The sequence below is a fragment of the Cherax quadricarinatus genome, chromosome 36 (genome assembly GCF_038502225.1).
Source record: "Cherax quadricarinatus isolate ZL_2023a chromosome 36, ASM3850222v1, whole genome shotgun sequence".
Lineage (NCBI taxonomy): Eukaryota > Metazoa > Arthropoda > Malacostraca > Decapoda > Parastacidae > Cherax > Cherax quadricarinatus.
Genome location: NC_091327.1, coordinates 31,979,075 through 32,002,879, shown reverse-complemented (window position 1 = coordinate 32,002,879; position 23,805 = coordinate 31,979,075).

The following is a 23,805-nucleotide window of genomic DNA, read 5'->3' as shown; positions in this document are numbered from 1 at the left end:
TGTCTATATAATTTTAACATTGTTAAAATATTTAATATGCCAGCTATATCTCTCTTATCACCTTTCTCACCTTATTCCCTCCTGCACCTTCCATCGTTCCAGTAATTACAAACCTTAGCTTCACACTCTTACACTGCTTTCTTAAATCTACACGATTACTTATCGATATTTCCACCTTTAACACTATCCAACCTTTCTCCCAGAAATTACTCTTTTCTCTCATTACTAATCCATTTCTTATTTATTTACAATTCTTTCTCATTTGTCTTCTGACTTAAGTTGTATTACACTTTTATCCTACAAAATAATCTTCACATAACAGAGAGAAAAACTTATGACAACGTATCGGTCCGTCTTGGACCGATCACAAGTCACAAGTGTAACTTGTGAATTGTCCAAGATGGACCGAAACGTTGCCATAAGCTTTTCTATCTCTTCTATGTGCGGGTTATTTGAGTATTGTTCCATTTACAGTATTGTGCCTTTTAAATGATGGTCATACATACATGTTACCTATATAATGGACGTGTTTCTTTCCACCTGTTGTCTATGTTCCCCATCAGTAAAATGGGTACCTGGGTGTTAGTCGACTGGTGTGGGTCGCATCCTGGGACACTGACCTAAGGAGGCCTGGTCACAGACCGGGCCGCGGGGGCGTTGACCCCCGGAACTCTCTCCAGGTAAACTCCAGGCTGCCTAGAAGGGGAGTAGGAAATGAATGGTTGTCTAGGGCAATTGGTGTAAATTGCTGGCTAGACAGATACTGCAAGGAACTTGCAATTCGATTCATTGACAACTGGAACAACTTTTATGGCAAACATGATATGTATGCAAGGGATGGGGTACATCTCTCTGGGGCTGGGGTGCTAGCACTTGCAAACTCTATTGAGAAGGCCATTGGTGAAATGCCTATGATTTTAAACTGATGAAAGATAGAGGTATGGGTGTGTGTGGGAAACAAGCAGGTTGCAACACTAGGGTTGGAAACAGTAAATGTATAAAAGGCATTCAGCATGAAGTTATAAATAAAGACAATAGATCAGGTCAGCAAACAAAGGGGGACAGCAGAGGGCCGCTAGGGACTAGCTCCCTTAAGATTTACTATACTAACAGCAGGAGTGTAAGAAATAAGATAGATGAGCTAAGATTAATTGCAAGTGCAGGAAACAGATATTATTGCTATAACAGAGACCTAGCTCAATCTGAAAGATAGAGAGATACCCTCTGAATGTCACATACAAGGCTATAAATTATTCCACACTGACAGGGTCAACAGGAAGGGTGGTGGAGTAGCGATGTATGTCAGACAATTTAAATTGTTGTGTTAGACAAGATATTAAATTAGAAGCGTCAGCCACTGAATCTGTTTGGTTACAGCTTCTCGAGGGCCGAGAAAAACTAATTTTGGGTGTGATTTACAGGGCCCCAAATCTTGATAGGGAGTGCAGTAAACTTCTATGGGACGAAATTCGTAAGGCATCTACATACGAAAATGTTGTGCTAATGGGAGATTTCAACTATAGACAGATTGACTGAAGCAATTTGACAGGAAATTTAGAGTCAGGTGACTTTCTTGATACGATCCAGGATTGTTTTTTAAAACAGTTTGTGACAGAGCCAACTAGGGGAAATAACCTCCTTGACTTGGTTCTTGCCAGCAGGGAAACACTAATTAATAATCTTGAGGTTAATAATGAGCTTGGGGAAAGTGATCACAAATCACTCAGTTTTAATATATCATGGAATTCCCCTAATAATGGCAATCAAGTCTCTGTCCCTGACTACCGCTTGGCTGATTTCATAGGACTGAAAAATTACTTAGGTGGGCTGAACTGGAATGACCTGACTAAAGGTCAGGTAGGTGGTGATGGTTGCCGATATGACGCTTTCCAGGGCATAGTTCTAGCTGCTCAGTCAAATTATGTTCCAAATAGGGAAATCAGATCAAACAAAAATGATCCTAAATGGATGAACAATAGATTAAAATATCTAATTGGTCAAAAGAGAGGCATATATAGGCAAATCAAAAGAGGAGAGGGGCAATTAAGAAATCGATATATTCAGTTAAAGAGAGAAATAAAAAAGGGAATTAGAAAAGCAAAAAGAGATTATGAGGTTAAAGTTGCAAGAGAATCGAAGACTAACCCAAAAGGATTATTTCAGGTATACAGAAGTAAGATTAGGGACAAGTTAGGCCCACTCAAAAGTTCCTCGGGCCAGTTCACTGACAGTGATAAAGAAATGTGTAGAATTTTTAACACATACTTCCTCTCAGTTTTTACACAGGAGGGTACCAGCGATATTCCAGAAATGATAAATTATGTGGAACAGGACGATAATAAACTGTGCACGATTAGGGTCACAAGTGACATGGTCCTTAGGCAAATAGATAAATTAAAATCTAACAAATCCCCAGGAGGAGCTTAGCAAACCTTTGGCTAATCTTTTCAACATATCACTACAAACTGGCATGGTGCCAGATAAGTGGAAAATGGCAAATGTGATACCTATTTTCAAAGCAGGTGACAGGTCCTTAGCTTCAAACTATAGACCAATAAGCCTAACCTCCATAGTGGGAAAATTTATGGAATCAATAATTGCCGAGGCAGTTCGTAGCCACCTTGAAAAGCATAAATTAATCAACGAATCTCAGCATGGTTTTAAAAAGGGGCGTTCCTGCCTTACGAATTTATTAACTTTTTTCACTAAGGTATTTGAGGAGGTAGATCATGGTAATAAATATGATATTGTGTATATGGACTTCAGTAAGGCTTTTACAGGGTCCCACATCAGAGACTATTGAGGAAAATTAAGGCACATGGAATAGGAGGAGAAATTTTTTCCTGGATATAGGCATGGTTGACAAATAGGCAGCAGAGAGTTTACATAAATGGGGAGAAATCAGAGTGGGGAAGCGGCACGAGCGGTGTTCCACAGGGGTCAGTGTTGGGCCTCCTGCTGTTCACAGTCTACATAAACGACATAGATGAGGACATAAAGAGCGACATCAGCAAGTTTGCCGATAACACCAAAATAGGCCGTCGAATTCATTCTGACGAAGACATTAGAGCACTCCAGGAAGATTTGAGTAGACTAATGCAGTGGTCGGAGAGGTGGCAGATGCAGTTTAATATAGACAAATGCAAAGTTCTAAATGTTGGACAGGACAATAACCATGCCCCATATAAACTAAATAATGTAGATCTTCATATTCCGGATTGAAAAAAAGATTTAGGAGTTCTGGTTAGCAGTAATCTGAAACCAAGACAACAGTGCATAAGTGTTCGCAATAAAGCTAATAGAATCCTTGGCTTCATGTCAAGAAGCATAAATAATAGGAGTCCTCAGGTTGTTCTTCAACTCTATACATCCTTGGTTAGGCCTCATTTAGATTATGCTGCACAGTTTTGGTCACCGTATTACAGAATGGATATAAATGCTCTGGAAAATGTACAAAGGAGGATGACAAAGTTGATCCCATGTATCAGAAACCTTCCCTATGAGGATAGACTAAGGGCCCTGAATCTTCACTCTCTAGAAAGACGTAGAATTAGGGGGGATATGATTGATGTGTATAAATGGATGACAGGAATAAATAAAGGGGATGTAAATAGTGTGCTGAAAATATCTAGCCTAGACAGGACTCACAGCAATGGTTTTAAGTTAGAAAAATTCAGATTCAGGAAGGATATAGGAAAGCACTGGTTTGGTAATAGAGTTGTGGATGAGTGGAACAAACTCCCAAGTACAGTTATAGAGGCCAGAACGTTGTGTAGCTTTAAAAATAGGTTGGATAAATACATGAGTGGGTGTGGGTGGGCGTGAGTTGGACCTGATTAGCTTGTGCTACCAGATCGGTTGCCGTGTTCCTCCCTTAAGTCAAGGTGACCTGACCTGACTAGGTTGGGTGCATTGGCTTAAGCCGGTAGGAGACTTGGACCTGTCTCGCATGTGCCAGTAGGCCTTCTGCAGTGTTCCTTCGTTCTTATGTTCTTATGTTCAGAGTCTCCACTTCGACATTGTATTCACTAGCACATAACACATAATATTGACTTCGTTATGTACGTCATTACTTTCTGTGTTTTTATTTATTTTTATTTATGAAACATATAATTCTTGTTATCAAAGACTATTGAAACTTACACCAAGTAAAATACCTGAGTCATTTACTCCCTGCCACTCTGGTCTTTCCTGCTACACCTTCCGCAAGTGTCTTCCACTTTGACATTTAAGTCTACTAAAAAATGTAATTCAAGAATTTTTGTCAAGATTCTCTAAACATTGACTGAGCACATTCCAGTATCAGTCTATCTCTCGCTTTCGCTGTTTCTCTCTGTGTCTGTTTGTCTGTCTCTCTTTGTTTCTTTCTGTCCCTATGTTTCTCTCTGTTTCTTTCTCTTCTCTCTCTCTCTCTCTCTCTCTCTCTCTCTCTCTCTCTCTCTCTCTCTCTCTCTCTCTCTCTCTCTCTCTCTCTTTCCTCTCACCTCCAGACGCATAAATATTGAACCTTCATCTGACCTTCACTCTTTCCTAAATCACATAATTCTTGCTTTCTTTTATTTATGTTCTTGCTTTCCATAGTCGTTTAATTAATAAGACTATCACTTATTCTCTCCTTCTCTTCCATATGCACAATCAGTAGGTGACCATGAAGAGGAGCCTACAAAAGAGTTGCCAGAATTTTTTCTTCCATGATTTTCTTTATTTAATTAAAACTTGAAAATGCTAGTGGGAAAGAGTGTATTGGAAGGGGAGGGGGTGGAAGCTAGTGAGAGTGGGAGTAAAGTTGGAAGAAGATTAGAAAAAAGAGGATATTTAATAATATTTAACTAGAAACTTATGCCACACTCTGAACTTTTCCTTTTGTGTACGTTGAAGTAGAGGCGGATACGAGGTTACTTCTCTCGAAACATTCAGCGACTAGAACACACCTACACTCCACAAAAAGAAAAAGAAAACCTCTCAGGGACTTCATCTATGCGTTAATGAAGACAAGTACGCTTGCGGCCTCAGCAACGACAACGACACTTGTGTGGTACACAGGATGACTTTCTCACATCATATAGACAGGGAACGGGCTAAACTCAACGTAATTAAAGAGAACCACATCAGCAGAAAGTGTTTGGAAGTAAGTGTAATTATGATTACAAGCACTATTCCTCACATCTGAGGGATTTTTAGTTTAGCTTTGCCCTTCTCTCACATCCAGTTTAAGACTAGAACAAACGTCACGCTCCGTAACACACTTGTCCAAATACACCATTAAATCAACATTCCCGGGTAGAGGAACAATGCAGCAGGCCTACCAGCCCGTCCACGCTGGAATCCATCAACGACTTCTCCACCTTCACTTGACGAACTACCTTCATTCCTACTATGTAATATACATGGAAGATTCCACAGTAAAGCGAGTAATTGAAAAAACGAAAAATACCACAGTGAAAATAGGAAATAAAACCTGAGAGCTTTCAAGAGCATATACACACATGGAAACACATGAAATCGCTCAGGTTTTATTTCCAATTTTCACTGTAACATTTTTTATATGTAATATATATTAACATGGCTTTGTTTTTACAGATTTGCCTGAGAAAACTCACGACGTGTGAAAGAAACGTCGTTTACCTCTAAAAATAAAGGATTTTCCGTTTCCTTGAGTCTTTTTTATTACTCCCTGCCGGATGTTGCCAGAGTTTTAGCCGTCCAAGTCTTCTTGGGAAACCATTTAATGATCAGCTTACTGTTTATGTTAATTAACCTTTTTGGGGATATTTAGCGTTGCTCTTCTGGACAGCTAAAGGAGAATGGACATCTCTCAAAAATTCTGAGCTGTAGAGATCTATAAACAAAACTGAGACAATCACAACAGATATCAGTTTGAGAGAGATGCATACATCTAGTAATGCATTAGTATTACTAGATGTTTGCAACTGTGAGGCAAAGCTCTTCCTTCGATACTGATCAAACACCCAGACTGCCTTTTACTCCTCAAGCATTTTATAGTTTATTAAATTAAGGGGATTTGTTTAAAAATCCTAATCAGTGTAGTTAGGCATTCATAACTTTCGAATATAATTTACATGCCTATCATAACATCCGCAAAGACTGAACATATAGGATACTGCCGAACTAAACATAAATTTTGGGGTAAGGTGATCATCTCGAGATTTTAAGATTCTTTTTTATTAATGCCATATTTTCATTAATTTTTAACAACATTTTCGAAGCAGATATTGAACTTTCCTGATGAGCAGTTCTTATTCCAGGGCGATATTTTGCCTGCTTCTTTTGGTTTTTATTTAGTAAAGAAAATTTGTAGATTCTTTACATTTGGTCTTGTTATATCAGTAACTCCATCACTGGTGCCTGCAGGCAGTTGATGGGCGCAATTCAACGTTTTAAAGCACTTTATTTACAATAAAATATGCAATTATATATTTACAATCTTACACACGTTATTTCTCTGATTTTCATACATTATTTTCAAATATTTGAATTAAGTTTGTTTTTCCACATTAGTTTCGTACCAACTTCTTCTTGTCAATATTTTTTTTTGGAAATCGATTGTTGTTTAATTATTTAGACGTATTCATTTCACATTTTTTTTTTAGTTTCCAGAGAGTTTATTGATTTTGTTTATAGTGGTGGTTGTATTCTGTTGTCTTCTTCCACACCTTGTTATCAGCTGGAATTGAAATTATTTTTTTATATAATTTCAGATATTTCAGATTTCTTATTCAACTTTTTTTAATATCCATTGTTATTTATGTTGCAAAACTTTTCATGTATTTTGTTTATAACAGTCCGTCATATTGGCTGATTCTATGTCATTCATCAAATTATTACAATCATGCCTCTTGTCTCTGCAGTGTCTCTTTCTTTGTGTAAATCTTATCATAAGATATACATTATAAAACACGAACACTTTACCAAGGTGTGTGTGCGTGTGTGTGTGTTTGTGTGTGTGTGTGTGTGTACTCACCTAGTTGTACTCACCTAGTTGAGGTTGCAGGGGTCGAATCCAAGCTCCTGGCCCCGCCTCTTCACTGGTCGCTACTAGGTCACTCTTCCTTAACCGTGAGCTTTATCATACCTCTGCTTAAAGCTATGTATGGATTCTGCCTCCACTACATCGCTTCCCAAACTATTCCACTTCCTGACTACTCTGTGGCTGAAGAAATACTTCCTAACATCCCTGTGATTCATCTGTGTGTTCAACTTCCAACTGTGTCCCCTTGTTGCTGTGTCCCATCTCTGAAACATCCTGTCTTTGTCCACCTTGTCAATTCCTCTCAGTATTTTGTATGTCGTTAACATGTCTCCCAATCTCTCCTGTCCTCCAGTGTCGTCAGGTTGATTTTCCTTAACCTCTCCTAATAGGACATACCTATTAGCTCTGGGACTAGTCTTGTTGATAACCTTTGCACTTTCTGTAGTTTCTTTACATGCTTGGCTAGATGTGGGTTCCAAACTGGTGCCACATACTCCAATATGGGCCTAACGTACGCGGTGTACAGGGTCCTGAACGATTCCTTATTAAGATGTAGGAATGCTGTTCTGAGGTTTGCTAGGCGCCCATATGCTGCAGCAGTTATTTGGTTGATGTGCGCTTCAGGAGATGTGCCTGGTGTTATACTCACCTCAAGATCTTTTTCCTTGAGTGAGGTTTGTAGTCTCTGGCCCCCTTGACTGTATTCCGTTTGCGGTCTTCTTTGCCCTTCCCCAATCTTCATGACTTTGCACTTGGTGGGGTTGAACTCCAGGAGCCATTTGCTGGACCAGGTCTGCAGCCTGTCCAGATCCCTTTGTAGTTCTGTCTGGTCTTCGATCGAATGAGTTCTTCTCATCAACTTCACGTCATCTGCAAACAGGGACACTTCGGAGTCTATTCCTTCCGTCATGTCGTTCACAAATACCAGAAACAGCACTGGTCCTAGGACTGACCCCTGTGTGACCCCGCTGGTCACAGGCGCCCACTCTGACACCTCGCCACGTACCATGACTCGCTCCTGTCTTCCTGACAAGTATTCCCTGATCCATTGTAGTGCCTTCCCTGTTATCCCTGCTTGGTCCTCCAGTTTTTGCACTAATCTCTTGTGTGGAACTGTGTCAAACGCCTTCTTGCAGTCCAAGAAAATGTGTGTGTGTGTGTGTGTGTGTGTGTGTGTGTGTGTGTGTGTGTGTACTCACCTATTTGTACTCACCTATTTGTGGTTGCAGGGGTCGAGTCCTAGCTCCTGGCCCCGCCTCTTCACCGGTTGCTACTAGACCCTATCTCTCCCCGCTCCATGAGCTTTATCAAACCTCGTCTTAAAACTGTGTATGGTTCCTGCCTCCACTACGTCATTTTCTAGGCTATTCCACTGCCTTACAACTCTATGACTGAAGAAATACTTCCTACTATCTCTCTGACTCATTTGTGTCTTCAACTTCCAATTGTGGCCTCTTGTTTCTGTGTCCCCTCCCTGGAACATCCTGTCCTTGTCCACCTTGTCTATTCCACGCAGTATTTTATATGTCGTTATCATGTCTCCCCTGACCCTCCTGTCCTCCAGTGTCGTCAGGCCGATTTCCCTTAATCTTTCTTCATAGGACATTCCCCTTAGCTCTGGAACTAACCTTGTTGCAAACCTTTGTACTTTCTCTAGTTTCTTGACGTGCTTTATCAAGTGCGGGTTCCAAACAGGTGCTGCATACTCCAGTATGGGCCTGACATACACGGTGTACAGTGTCTTGAATGATTCCTTACTAAGGTGTCGGAATGCTGTTCTCAGGTTTGCCAGGCGCCCATATGCTGCAGCAGTTATCTGATTGATGTGTGCTTCCGGAGACATGCTTGGTGTTATACTCACCCCAAGATCTTTCTCCTTGAGTGAGGTTTGCAGTCTTTGGCCACCTAGCCTATACTCTGTCTGTGGTCTTCTGTGCCCTTCCCCTATCTTCATGACTTTGCATTTGGCAGGATTAAATTCGAGAAGCCATTTGCTGGACCAGGTGTCCAGTTTGTCCAGGTCTCTTTGAAGTCCTGCCTGGTCCTCATCAGATTTAATTCTCCTCATTAACTTCACATCATCTGCAAACAGGGACACTTCTGAGTCTAACCCTTCCGTCATGTCGTTCACATATACCAAAAATAGCACTGGTCCTAGGACCGACCCCTGTGGGACCCCGCTCGTCACAGGTGCCCACTGTGATACATCATTACGTACCATGACTCGTTGTTGCCTCCCTGTCAGGTATTCTCTGATCCATTGCAGTGCCCTTCCTGTTATATGCGCCTGATGCTCTAGCTTCTGCACTAATCTCTTGTGAGGAACTGTGTCAAAGGCCTTCTTGCAGTCCAAGAAGATGCAATCAACCCACCCCTCTCTCTCTTGTCTTACTTCTGTTATTTTATCATAAAACTCCAGAAGGTTTGTGACACAGGATTTGCCTTCCGTGAATCCGTGCTGGTTGGCATTTATACTCCTGTTCCGTTCCAGGTGCTCCACCACTCTCCTCCTGATAATCTTCTCCATAATTTTGCATACTATACACGTCAATGACACAGGTCTATAGTTTAGTGCCTCTTTTCTGTCTCCTTTTTTGAAAATGGGAACTACATTTGCTGTCTTCCATACCTCAGGTAGTTGCCCAGTTTCCAGGGATGTGTTGAAGATTGTGGTAAGTGGTACGCACAACATATCTGCTCCCTCTCTAAGGACCCATGGAGAGATGTTGTCCGGTCCCATTGCCTTTGAGGTATCGATGTCCCTTAGCAGTTTCTTCACCTCCTCCTCATCTGTATGTATGTCGTCCAACACTTGTTGGTGTATTCCTTGTTGGTGTCCCCATCTGGTCTGTCCCCCCAGAGTCCTTCCTGTCTCTACTGTAAATACTTCCTTAAATCTCGTGTTGAGCTCCTCACATACCTCTTGATCGTTTCTTGTGAGTTCTCCACCTTCTTTCCTCAGCCTTATCACCTGGTCCTTGACTGTTGTCTTCTTCCTAATGTGGCTATACAGCAGTTTCGGGTCAGATTTGACTTTCGATGCTATGTCGTTTTCATACTGTCGCTGGGCCTCCCTCCTTATCTGCGCATACTCGTTTCTGGCTCTTCTACTAATCTCCTTGTTTTCCTGGGTCCTATGCCTCCTGTACCTTTTCCATTCTCTGTTGCACTTAGTTTTTGCCTCCCTACACCTTCGGGTAAACCAAGGACTCGTCTTGGTCTTCCTATTATTTCTGTTTCCCTTGGGAACAAAACTTTCCTCTGCCTCCTTGCACTTTGTTGCCACATATTCCATCATCTCGTTTACTGATTTTCCTACCATTTCTCTGTCCCACTGAACCTCCTGCAGGAAGTTTCTCATACCTGTGTAGTCCCCCCTTTTATAGTTTGGCCTGTCCCCTTCCGTTCCTGTTACCTTCTCCACTTGTAACTCTACTATATAGTCAAAACTCAGAACCACATGATCGCTAGCTCCAAGGGGCCTCTCGTAAGTGATGTCCTCGATGTCTGAACTGCTCAGGGTGAACACAAGATCCAGTCTTGCTGGCTCGTCCTCCCCTCTCTCTCTGGTTGTGTCCCTGACATGTTGATGCATGAGGTTTTCAAGTACCACATCCATCATCTTGGCTCTCCATGTTTCGGGACCCCCATGTGGCTCCAGGTTTTCCCAGTCGATCTCCCTGTGGTTGAAATCGCCCATTACCAGTAACTTTGCTCTGCTCGAGTGAGCTCTTCTTGCCACCTCAGCCAGTGTGTCCACCATCACCCTGTTGTTTTCTTCGTACTCCTCTCTTGGCCTCCTGCAGTTCTGTGGTGGGTTATACATCACTCCAATGACTACTTTATGTTCTCCGGACTGAATTGTACCTACAATGTAGTCTCTTTCTCCAATCATGTCCATGCCTTCCATTTCCTCAAATCCCCATTGGTGTTTTATGAGCAGTGCAACCCCTCCTCCCCCTCTACTCCTTCTATCTTTCCTCAGGATCTGTGTGTGTGTGTGTGTGTGTGTGTGTGTGTGTGTGTGTGTGTGTGTGTGTGTGTGTGTGTGTGTGTGCGTGTGTGTGTGTATGTGTGTGTGTGTGTGTGTGTGTGTGTGTGTGTGTGTGTGTGTGTGTGTGCTTGCGTGTGTGTGCGTGTGTCTGTGTGTGTACTCACCTAGTTGTACTCATCTATTTATGGTTGTAAGGGTCGATTCATAGCTCCTGGCTCCACCTCTTCACTGGTCGCTACTTGGTCCACTCTCTCCCTGCTCATGGAGCAGGGAGAGAGTGGTCATACCTATTATTCAAGCTATGTATAGATCCTGCCTCCATTACATCAGTCTGCAGACTGTTTCACTTTCTGATAACTCTGTGACAGAAGAAGTACTTCCTAACATCCCTGTGACTCATCTGAGTTTTCAACTTGCAGCTCTGACCCCTTGTTACTGTGTCACATCTCTGAAACATTCTGTCCTTATCCATCTTGTCAATTCCTCTCAGTATTTAAATGTTGTTATTACGTCTCCCCTGTCCCTCCTGTCCTCCAGTGTCGTCAGTTTAATTTCCCTTAACCTCACCTCGTAGGACAAACTCCTCAGCTCCGGGACTAGTCTTGTTGCAAACCTTTTCATTTTCTCTAGTTTCTTGACGTGTTTGACCAAGTGTGGGTTCCATACTGGTGCTGAATACTCCAATATGAGCTTGACGAACAAGGTCTACAGTGTCGTGAACGACTACTTACAATGATGTTGAAACGCTATTCTCAGGTTTACCAGGCAATTATTTGGTTGATGTGCGTCTCAGAAGATGTGCTCGATATGATGCTCACCCCAAGATCCTTTTCCTTGAGTGAGTTTTGCAGCCTCTGACCTAGGCTGTACTCCGTCTGCCGTCTCCTTTGCTCTTCCCCAAGGTTAATAACTTTGCATTTGCTTGGGTTAAACTCCAGGACCCATTTGTCGGAGCAGACTTGCAGCCTGTCCAGATCCCTTCGTAATAATAGTTTAATAATAATATCTTTATTTACTACAAGTACATTGTTATGCAGGGTTCTGCATGACATCGTAATGTACATATAGTGGAGAAGTGTGCCATAGTAGTATGAATATTATAGTTGTAAAGAATAATTTTATAATTGATAATGTGCATTTGGGGGTACTGTAAAGTACTCTAACTGTAATTATAAAGAAATTCTGTTAATGATTTATTTTCCAAGGATGTTTGGGTACGCGGAGTAAGCGTGGTTTGGGGGAGTCACGTGACGTTAGCATGGTGTGTAGAGGCTGGCGTCGGAGATGCTGTGTATTTAAGATAAGTTTGTAGTTGTGCACTCATTTTGTTTATGCAACTCAAGCCATAGGCTCTCATATGGCTTACCTGTATGTTCACCCAGGCTCTGACATGGTCAGGGTGCTGTGGGAGGAGTGAGGAAATAAGAAATGAGGTGTGGAGTAGAGTGGGCCTGGCGCTGACGAGGCATAGTGGTTATGGTGGCTGGACCTCCAGCCAGCTGTTGTTTGTGTATCCTCATTTGGGCGTTTAGGATTAAGGTTTTTCTGTTATGTTATGTTATGGTGACTAAATAGATATATTTTCCTAATTGGGATTTTTGCCTAACCCTCTGTTACCCAACCCCTTTAAGTACACATACCAGTTTAGCTCTTTCTGTTTTGACTGGGATAGCCTTGGGTGGCCGGTTTGGGCTTGAGATGTGAGTAACTTTTACCTTTGCCCGTAGACCAGGCTCAAGCCCCCAGCTATCCCACATTTTTGCGTAACATACATGTACATGGTATACAGGCCTAGCTGACATCAATGACAGTATTATATTGAAAGCCCCTTCTTATGCAGAGCATTTCGGGCAAATTAAGTCAGTTTTGTCCCAGGATGCGACCCACACCAGTCGACTAACTTCCAGGTACCCATTTTACTGATGTGTGAACAGGGACAGCAGGTGGCTTATAGAAACACGTCCGTAATGTTTTCCAGCCGTACCGGAGGAGATTCAAACTCCGGACCTCAGTGTGTGAGCTGAGTGGGTTTGTTTTCCTTTCATTAGTTTCGTATCATCTGCGAACAGGGACACCTTTGACTCTATTCCTTCCGTCATGTCATTCACATATCCATGAAAGAGCACCGAATCTAGGAGTAACACTTGCGGGACCCCACTCGACACATGCACCCACTCTGATACCTCTTCTCGTGTCGACACATTGTTTCCTTCCTGTCAGGTATTCCTTGATCCATTGCAATACTCTCCCTCCTATTTCTGCCTGCTCCTGTAGCTTTTCAACCAATCTCTTGTGCGGTACCGTGTCGAAAGCCTTCTTACTGTCCAAGAAGATGCAATCTACCCATCCCTCTCTTTCGTGTCTTACTTCTGTTATCTTGTCATAAAACTCCAGCATGTTTGTGATGCGCGATTTCCCTTCCCTGAAGCCGTACTGGTTGCCGTGTATTACTGGTTCTGTGTACTCCAATATGTCTTGAATGACTTTTTGCTTTAATATCGAAACGCTGTTCTTAGATTTGCCAGGCGTTCATATGCTGCAGCGTTCATATGCTGCGTTCATATGCTTCAGCATCATACCGAGCACATCAGTTTTATGAACGTATTCTGCCAGAGCTATTGGACAGGTTTTATAGTCAACCGTTGTTTATTAGATGATAAAAAATCTGAACAAATCACTCTGTACTCGACTGATCCATACTGCACGTTGTTGAATGCGACTGAAGCAGTCTATCGTATTCAACATGGAACTATCAAGTATTCGGTTGCTCCTGGAATTGAAGGTCATATTTTAACTTCCCAACTTGAAGCCTTAGCAACCGACACTACTAACCTGGTCAAAATTACCCACTTACTAAAATCATCATACAGAAGACTTAAAATGGGTCCACGACTGGAAATTGGTAATAAAATCGACACAGCTATGAAAAAACATCATCAATTAATCACGATGTAGCTGACGCCTCTCTCCAACTTGAAACATTAATGATCAATCACCTTGAAGCTGCCTCTCTCTCCACCATCCTGCCTTCCTGCCGACCTCCAGCTACCAATCACCATCAAGATTAAGATATACCCAAGGCTCAAGACTCAGCCAGTACAACTCATGTTCTCGTGCCTTTTACATCTTTGTATACATCTGCTTTACAATGCCTTGCTGCTGGGTTTAGCCCTGGCTCTTTTTCTACGACTCAAGACATTCCTCTCTACAGCTATACGTCGTCTGTCCTTACTCGTCCGTTCACCCTTGTGGGTCTTACCTGTGAGTCTCTTCGTTTGTTCGTTCGATGTTCCTTAGACTTCTGAATCGGTTCAAGAAAGAAATGAAATATTTGTGGGAAACTTTTACCTTTGCAAAGTTTGCTGTATACACAGCTGCTACTCCGAAGATGTACACAGTAACATTAGAGGTCATGATCCTGACGATTAGCAGCATAAGGAAATGTGAGTTATGACCATTTAAAATATATGAAGAGTAGAGAATCTGTAGTCAGACACAATAAGCCCTGTTAATTTTGTTTAATGTACCTGGGTGTAGTACAACACTTTCAGACCTTGAGTCAAGTCAGGCACCTTCTTGAGGTTGCGTCCAGTGATCTTGCAAACCAAGAAGCAGTAGAAAACAATCAGTGCCAATACATATTAAGGCCAATAACTGCATTTGCTTGTTTCCGCGCTGATAAAGTTCCCCATCATTTTATGCCTAAATAAAATTCTACAGAACCAATGAAAGATAAGATGTCAATACTTGGAGTTTACCTGGAGAGAATTTCTGGGATCAACGCCCCCGCGGCCCGGTCTGAGACCAGGCCTCATGGTGGATCAGGGTCTGATCAACCAGGATGTTACTGCTGGCCGCACACAAGCTGAAGTACGAACCATAGCCCGGTTGGTCAGGTACTGACTTTAGGTGCCTGTCAAGTGCCTTCTTGAAGACAGCCAGGGGTCTACTGGTTATCCCCCTTATTTATGTTGGGAGGCAATTGAAGAGTCTTGGGCCCCAGACACTTATTGTGTTGTCTCTCAGTTTACTCGTGGAACCCCTGCTTTTCATCGGGGAAATGTTGGATCTCCTCCCGAGTCTTTTGCTTTCATATGGAGTGATTTTCGTGTGCAGGTTTGGTACCAAGTGCATGTTATCATATATCTCTCTCGCCTGCGTTCGAGAGAATACAGATCAAGGACCTTCAACCGTTCCCAGTAGTTTAGGTGCCTTATCGTACTTATGTGTCAGTCGTCAGTGGTCAGTCGTCAGTCGTCAGTGGTCAGGGTCAGTCGTCAGTGGTCAGTCGTCACGTGAGGTCACAGACCCTGAGCTGCTTTGGGGATTAGTGTGGACGGTTACAAAGCATGGCTTGCTTCTGCAGTGTTTTAAAAATTGAGGTTGGAGAGTTGAAGGTTGAGGTCTTGCTTCTCCAGGAGGAGATTAGGAGGCTGAAGGTCCACCTCAATGGGTCTGGGAGAGAGTGTGAGGTGGCTGGAGTTGTGGGGAATGAGGCTTCAAGTGAGGTGCAGTCTGTCTCTCGCTGTGAGGAGGCTGTAGTTGGGGAGGTAGCAACGGCTACCAGCAGTGAGGTGCAGTCCAGCACCTGCTACAAGTGGCGAGTGGTTCACAGTAATGGAAGGCGCATCAGAGTAAGGAAAGTTAAGAGTGAAGATCTGAAGGTAGGAAATCGCTTCTCTGTTCTTCAGGATGAATGTACTTCAGTGGCCAGTGAAGGTAAGGGTACTACTGCCCCTGCTAATGGAGGTAAGCGCATTCTTGTGGTTGGTGACTCTCAGGTAAGATATATTGACCGTGCTTTTTGTAATAGGAATAAGAAGATGAGAGATAGAGTGTGCTTCCCTGGAGCTGGTGTTGGGGACATTGTCAACAGGCTGGATAATATCATGTCAGGTAATGGGAACAAGCCCATTATCTGTCTCAGTGCTGGTGGAAATGATATTGGGAAGGGTAGGAGAGAAGAGCTGCTAGATAAGTACAGGTCAGCTATAGATTTCATTAAGTCTAAGGGAGGGATCCCAATCTTGCCTAGAAGGGGAGTAGGAAATGAATGGTTGTCTAGGGCAATTGGTGTAAATTGCTGGCTAGACAGATACTGCAAGGAACTTGCAATCCCATTCATTGACAACTGGAACAACTTTTATGGCAAACATGATATGTATGCAAGGGATGGGGTACATCTCTCTGGGGCTGGGGTGGTAGCACTTGCAGACTCGATTGAGAAGGCCATTGGTGAAATGCCTATGATTTTAAACTGATGGAAGATAGAGGTATGGGTGTGTGTGGGAAACAAACAGGTTGCAACACTTGGGTTGGAAACAGTAAATGTATAAAAGGCATTCAGCATGAAGTTATAAATAAAGACAATAGATCAGGTCAGCAAATAAAGGGGGACAGCAGAGGGCAGCAAGGGACTAGCTCCCTTAAGGTTTACTATACTAATAGCAGGAGTGTAAGAAATAAGATAGATGAGCTAAGATTAATTGCAAGTGCAGGAAACATAGATATTATTGCTATAACAGAGACCTGGCTCAATCTGAAAGATAGAGAGATGCCCTCTGAATGTCACATACAAGGCTATAAATTATTCCACACTGACAGGGTCAACAGGAAAGGTGGTGGAGTAGCGATGTATGTCAGAGACAATTTAAATTGTTGTGTTAGACAAGATATTAAATTAGAAGCGTCAGCCACTGAATCTGTTTGGTTACAGCTTCTCGAGGGCCGAGAAAAACTAATTTTGGGTGTGATTTACAGGGCCCCAAATCTTGATAGGGAGTGCAGTAAACTTCTATGGGACGAAATTCGTAAGGCATCTACATACGAAAATGTTGTGCTAATGGGAGATTTCAACTATAGACAGATTGACTGGAGCAATTTGACAGGAAATTTAGAGTCAGGTGACTTTCTTGATACAATCCAGGATTGTTTTTTAAAACAGTTTGTGACAGAGCCAACTAGGGGAAATAACCTCCTTGACTTGGTTCTTGCCAGTAGGGAAACACTAATTAATAATCTTGAGGTTAATGATGAGCATGGGGAAAGTGATCACAAATCACTCAGTTTTAATATATCATGGAATTCCCCTAATAATGGCAATCAAGTCTCCGTCCCTGACTTTCGCTTGGCTGATTTCATAGGACTGAAAAATTACTTAGGTGGGCTGAACTGGAATGACCTGACTAAGGGTCAGGTAGGTGGTGATGGTTGCCGATATGATGCTTTCCAGGGCATAGTTCTAGCTGCTCAGTCAAATTATGTTCCAAATAGGGAAATCAGATCAAACAAAAATGATCCTAAATGGATGAACAATAGATTAAAATATCTGATTGGTCAAAAGAGAGGCATATATAGGCAAATCAAAAGAGGAGAGGGGCAATTGAGAAATCGATATATTCAGTTAAAGAGAGAAATAAAAAAGGGAATTAGAAAAGCAAAAAGAGATTATGAGGTTAAAGTTGCAAGAGAATCGAAGACTAACCCAAAAGGATTCTTTCAGGTATACAGAAGTAAGATCAGGGACAAGATAGGCCCACTCAAAAGTTCCTTGGGTCAGCTCACTGACAGTGATAAGGAAATGTGTAGAATTTTTAACACATACTTCCTCTCAGTTTTTACACAGGAGGATACCAGCGATATTCCAGTAATGATAAATTATGTAGAACAGGACGATAATAAACTGTGCACTATTAGGGTCACAAGTGACATGGTCCTTAGGCAAATAGATAAATTAAAACCTAACAAATCCCCAGGCCCTGATGAACTGTATGCAAGGGTTCTAAAGGAATGTAAAGAGGAGCTTAGCACACCTTTGGCTAATCTTTTCAACATATCACTACAAACTGGCATGGTGCCAGATAAGTGGAAAATGGCAAATGTGATACCTATTTTCAAAACAGGTGACAGGGCCTTAGCTTCGAACTATAGACCAATAAGCCTAACCTCCATAGTGGGAAAATTTATGGAATCAATAATTGCCGAGGCAGTTCGTAGCCACCTTGAAAAGCATAAATTAATCAACTAATCTCAGCATGGTTTTACAAAGGGGCGTTCCTGCCTTACGAATTTATTAACTTTTTTCACTAAGGTATTTGAGGAGGTAGATCATGGTAATGAATATGATATTGTGTATATGGACTTCAGTAAGGCTTTTGACAGGGTCCCACATCAGAGACTATTGACGAAAATTAAAGCACATGGAATAGGAGGAGAAATTTTTTCCTGGATAGAGGCATGGTTGACAAATAGGCAGCAGAGAGTTTGCATAAATGGGGAGAAATCAGAGTGGGGAAGTGTCACGAGCGGTGTTCCACAGGGGTCAGTGTTGGGCCCCCTGCTGTTCACAATCTACATAAACGACATAGATGAGGGCATAAAGAGCGACATCGGCAAGTTTGCCGATGACACCAAAATAGGCCGTCGAATTCATTCTGACGAGGACATTCGAGCACTCCAGGAAGATTTGAATAGACTGATGCAGTGGTCGGAGAAGAGGCAGATGCAGTTTAATATAGACAAATGCAAAGTTCTAAATGTTGGACAGGACAATAACCATGCCACATATAAACTAAATAATGTAGATCTTAATATTACGGATTGCGAAAAAGATTTAGGAGTTCTGGTTAGCAGTAATCTGAAACCAAGACAACAGTGCATAAGTGTTCGCAATAAAGCTAATAGAATCCTTGGCTTCATATCAAGAAGCATAAATAATAGGAGTCCTCAGGTTGTTCTTCAACTCTATACATCCTTGGTTAGGCCTCATTTAGATTATGCTGCACAGTTTTGGTCACCGTATTACAGAATGGATATAAATTCTCTGGAAAATGTACAAAGGAGGATGACAAAGTTGATCCCATGTATCAGAAACCTTCCCTATGAGGATAGACTAAGGGCCCTGAAACTGCACTCTCTAGAAAGACGTAGAATTAGGGAAGATATGATTGAGGTGTATAAATGGAAGACAGGAGTAAATAAAGGGGATGTAAATAGTGTTCTGAAAATATCTACCCTAGACAGGACTCGCAGCAATGGTTTTAAGTTGGAAAAATTCAGATTCAGGAAGGATATAGGAAAGTACTGGTTTGGTAATAGAGTTGTGGATGAGTGGAACAAACTCCAAAGTACCGTTATAGAGGCCAGAACGTTGTGTAGCTTTAAAAATAGGATGGATAAATACATGAGTAGATGTGGGTGGGTGTGAGTTAGACCTGATAGCTTGTGCTACCAGGTCGGTTGCCGTGTTCCTCCCTTAAGTCAATGTGACCTGACCTGACTAGGTTGGGTGCATTGGCTTAAGCCGGTAGGAGACTTGGACCTGCCTCGCATGGGCCAGTAGGCCTTCTGCAGTGTTCCATCGTTCTTATGTTCTTATGTTCTTATGTGAAAGTTCTTTGTACACTCTCCAGGTCTGCAATGTCGGCAGCCTTGAAGGGGGCCGTAAGTGTACATCAGTATTTCAGCCTAGAGAGCAAAAGCGATTTGAAGAGAATCATCATGGGTTTGGCGTCCCTAGTTTTGAAGGTTCTCATTATCCATCCTATCATTTTCCTAGCGGATGAGGTAGATACATTGTTGTGATTTTTGAAGGCGAGATCCTCTGACATTCTCACTCCCAGGTCCTTCACATTACTTTTCCACTCTATTGTATGGTTAGAATTTGTGGTATACCATGACACATTTTTAATATCTTCAAGTTTTCCATATCTGAGAAGTTGAAATTTCTCCTCGTTGAACCTCATATTGTTTTGAGCGGCCCATTCGAAGATTTGGTTGATGTCCGCTTGGAGTCTCGCGGTGTCTTCGATGGAGTCACTGCCATGGTGATCCGGGTGTCATCCGCAAAGGAAGACACGGAGCTATGGCTTACATCTCTGTCTATGTCAGAAATGAGGATGAGAAACAGAATGGGTGCGAGTACTGTGCCTTGTGGAACAGAGCTTTTTACCATGGCTTCCTGGGACTTCACTCTGTTTACTATTACTCTTTGTGTTCTGTTTGTCAGGAAGTTGTAGATCCATCCACCAACTTTTCCCGTTATTCCTTTATCCCGCATTTTGTGTGCTATTACACCATGGTCACACTTGTCGAAAGCTTTTGCAAAGTCTGTGTATACTACATCTGTATTTTGTTTATCCTCTACAGCATCCAGGACCTTATCATAGTGGTCCAGTAGCTGGGACAGGCAGGAACGACCTGCTTGGGTTGTGTAACTGATGGGTATCTAGGTGGTTGACTATCTTGCTTCTTAGAACCCTCTCAAAAAATTTTTGATATGGGATGTTAGTGCTGTCGGTGTGTAGTTCTTTGCAATTGCTTTACTGCCACCTTTGTGGAGTGGGGATATGTCTGTTGTTTTTAGTGTGTGGGATAACCCCTGTGTCCATGCTCCCTCTCCATAAAATGCTGAAGGCACGCGATAGGGACTTCTTGCAATTCTTGATGAACACGGAGTTCCATGAGTCTGGGCCTGGGGAAGAGTGCATAGGCATGTTATTAATTGCCTCTTCAAAATCGTGTGGAGTTATTATAATATCCGAGAGTTTTAGGATGACCAAATTTTGGGTTTCATTCATAAAGAATTCATTTGGATTGTCGACCCTTAGAGTGAGCAGTGGATCGCTGAGCACTGAGTCATATTGGGACTTTAGTATCTCACTTATTTCTTGGCTATCATCTGGGTATGTCCCATCCCGCCTAAGCAGGGGCCCAATACTGGATGTTGTTATTCCCTTAGATCTGGCATAAGGGAAGAATTATTTTGGTTTTTTTCAAATTCCTCTATAACTTTTAGTTCTCCCTGTGATTCTTATCCACTTTAAGATTCCTTCAGCTTAAGTTCGATATTTGCTATTTCATTGACTAGTGCTTCCCTTTGTATTTCAGATATATTGACCCCACTTAGCAGCTCTGTGACTCTTCGCCTTCGTCTGTATAAGGATCGTCTCTTTCTTTCTAGTTTACACCTCTTTCTTTTTCTTAATGGAATGTGTCTTGAGCAGATCTCAAGAACCACAGAATCCATTTTTTCAAGGCAGATGTTCGGGTCCGTGTTGTTTAGGATATCTTCCCAGCTTGTTTCATTTAGGACATGGGTTACTTGGTCCCATTGTATGTTTTGTTATTGAAATTGAATTTCGTGAAGAGACCTTCATGACTGCTCACATTTTGCTGGTCTGGAGCCCTGTGCATACATGTCTGTACCTCTATTATGTTGTGATCTGAGTGAATTGTCTTTGATACAGTTATATTACGTATCAGATCATCATTCTAGTCTTGTAAGCTCTGCTATTTGCTGGTTTAAGGTGAATTTGTTGCAGAGATTTAGTAGTTCATATGTGTGAATATTTTCATCTGAACTGTCTCCTCCATTTTAGGTGTCTCAGGTTGAAATCTTATAGTAGTAAGATGTTTGAGGCAGGATTTGAGAGATTTTCCAGACAGTGGTCAATTTTCTCAAGCTGCTCCTGGAATTCCTGAGAAGTTGCATCTGGAGGCTTGTATACTACCACAATGACAAGGTTTTGGTTTTCGATCTTTACCGCCAAAACTTCAACTACATCATTTGAGGTGTTTAGTAGTTCTGTGCAAATGAGCGACTCTGTGACATACAGGCCAAATCATCCCTTGTTGCCTGTTTAGTCTGTCGCATCAGAATAGGTTATAACCTGGGATCCATATTTCGTTGTCATAATGATCCTTAATGTGGGTCTCTGTGAAAGCTGCAAACATTGCATTTGACTCCATGAACAGTCCCTTGATGTAAGGAATTTTGTTGTTTTCGTCGGCTTTAGACCCTGTATGTTTACAAAGACAAATGTCGTATCGGTGGAATTTAGGGGGGTTTTATTTGCTGACTCTAATATCTGTTGTTCTGGGGTAGAGGCCAATGTCCTTGCCTCTGCTCCAGAAGTGTTTTCAAGTGGTGTAGGTTTATTGTCATTTGTTGCCAGTCTTTTCTCCCTTCTGGCCCTAAAATCCTCTGTCCCTGGAGAGGTTGTGGCTCCTCTCTTTTGTTTCCAATAGTCTGGCTGGTCTGTGTCTTCTAGTCCCCTTTAGATGATGTGCCTGGCAGGATGCATTGTAGCATTTTCTTTCATGGATTGATGAGTGACACATATTTGGGTGAAATAAGTTGTAAGAAGGGAAGTTGCATTCTCCTGCTGTCATGTGAGTGCGGCATTTTTTGGGACGGTCAAAGGTGCATGTCCCACCTGTTTCACCAGATATACCGTGCCTGCAGATACCCAAGGCATAGTATTTACATATATTGTACTTCTGTTTGCTAGGATTTATTGTAGCTGCGTTCACTGTTGGAGCATTTATTTTTCCTGTTTCCTCAATATCTTTTACCCCTGTATGGACATCAGTGCTTCCACCTGGTTTTGCTGGTAGTGTGTCGACACTATTCCCTGTGGTATCATCTCATTTTGATCCATCTCCAACAGTATCTCTATTTGAACCTCTGTGGACTGAATAAGGTTGTCTTCAGTGTTCTCCAGAACAACACTAGTACTCTCACGAGCTCTGTCTTCTAAGACATCACTAGGACCCTCTGGAGCACTTTTCTCCAGGACAACACTAGCACCCTCAGAACAGTCCTCCAGGACAGCACTAGCACCCTCAGGAGCACTTTCCTCCAGGACAACACTAGCACCCTCAGCACTGTCCTCCAGGACAGCACTAGCACCCTCAGGAGCACTGTCCAAGACAGCCCCGTCCCTACCACCCATCTTTTTTTCCCAGCTGTCATACCATGCTGACATGTACTCACCTAGTTGAGGTTGCAGGGGTCGAGTCCTAGATGTCTTTCATGAAAGATGTTTTATTGGTGTTCTTGTCTTTTGATATAGATGTCATTTTTCCCCAAAAACATCTCTCTGAGTTTATGTCAAGTGTGGTCACTAGTTTAAAATCCCTGCATATACTATGGAACCACTGACCACACAGATGGCAAACAATCCAGGCCTGTCTTCGTCCCTTACCCTTTCTGCAGACTACACAGATCTTAATGGTAGTGTTCATCTTAGTAATACTAGACAAGTCTGCTAGCTAGCTAGTCTATAATTCCCCGATGTATTTAATTTTTTGCAACAGTTCTTCCGATTTGGCTTTATTTCCAACGAAACCGTTTGAATCCGCCCGAATCCGGCTTTATTTCCACAAAAAGCGTTTGAATCCTCCCGAATCCAGCGAAACTGGAAGAATCCAGTTAATGGACCACTGTACATCTTTTTTCTAATAAGCACCTTAACAGTAGATCTGTCTATCTGTATTGTAACTATTTGTTGTAGTTACTTTTTCTATTGTGGTCCTTGCTTGTCCCCCAGGATGCTACCCACACCAGTCGACTAACACCCAGGTACATACTGCTAGGTGAACAGTTACAGCAAGTATGAGGAAATCTACCCAACATTTCCACCCATGTCGGGGATCGAACCACTGACACACAGTGTGTGAGGCGAGAGCGTTGCCAACCAAGCCATGGGACAAGTACATGCTGTATAGCCCTTGTGGCTTAGCGCTTATTTTTGATTATAATAATAATGTCGTAGTTACTGTTTGAGTGTTTGACAGGGCGCGTAGAGCCCCGTCTGTTAGTGAAACCAGTCAGAGGATACATTGTTGTCAACAAATCCGTGCTCTTTAACTTGCCAGAAATTCCTGATCTTGATATGGTAAGCGACACTAAAAATAAACAGAAGACTGAGAAGAAACTTGAACTTCCACACACTGAGAGGCTGAATCATTCTGAAAAATACAGTCGGTGATTTACCTGTACGACAGAAATATTTACTAAGTGTTATTTCTTATTTTC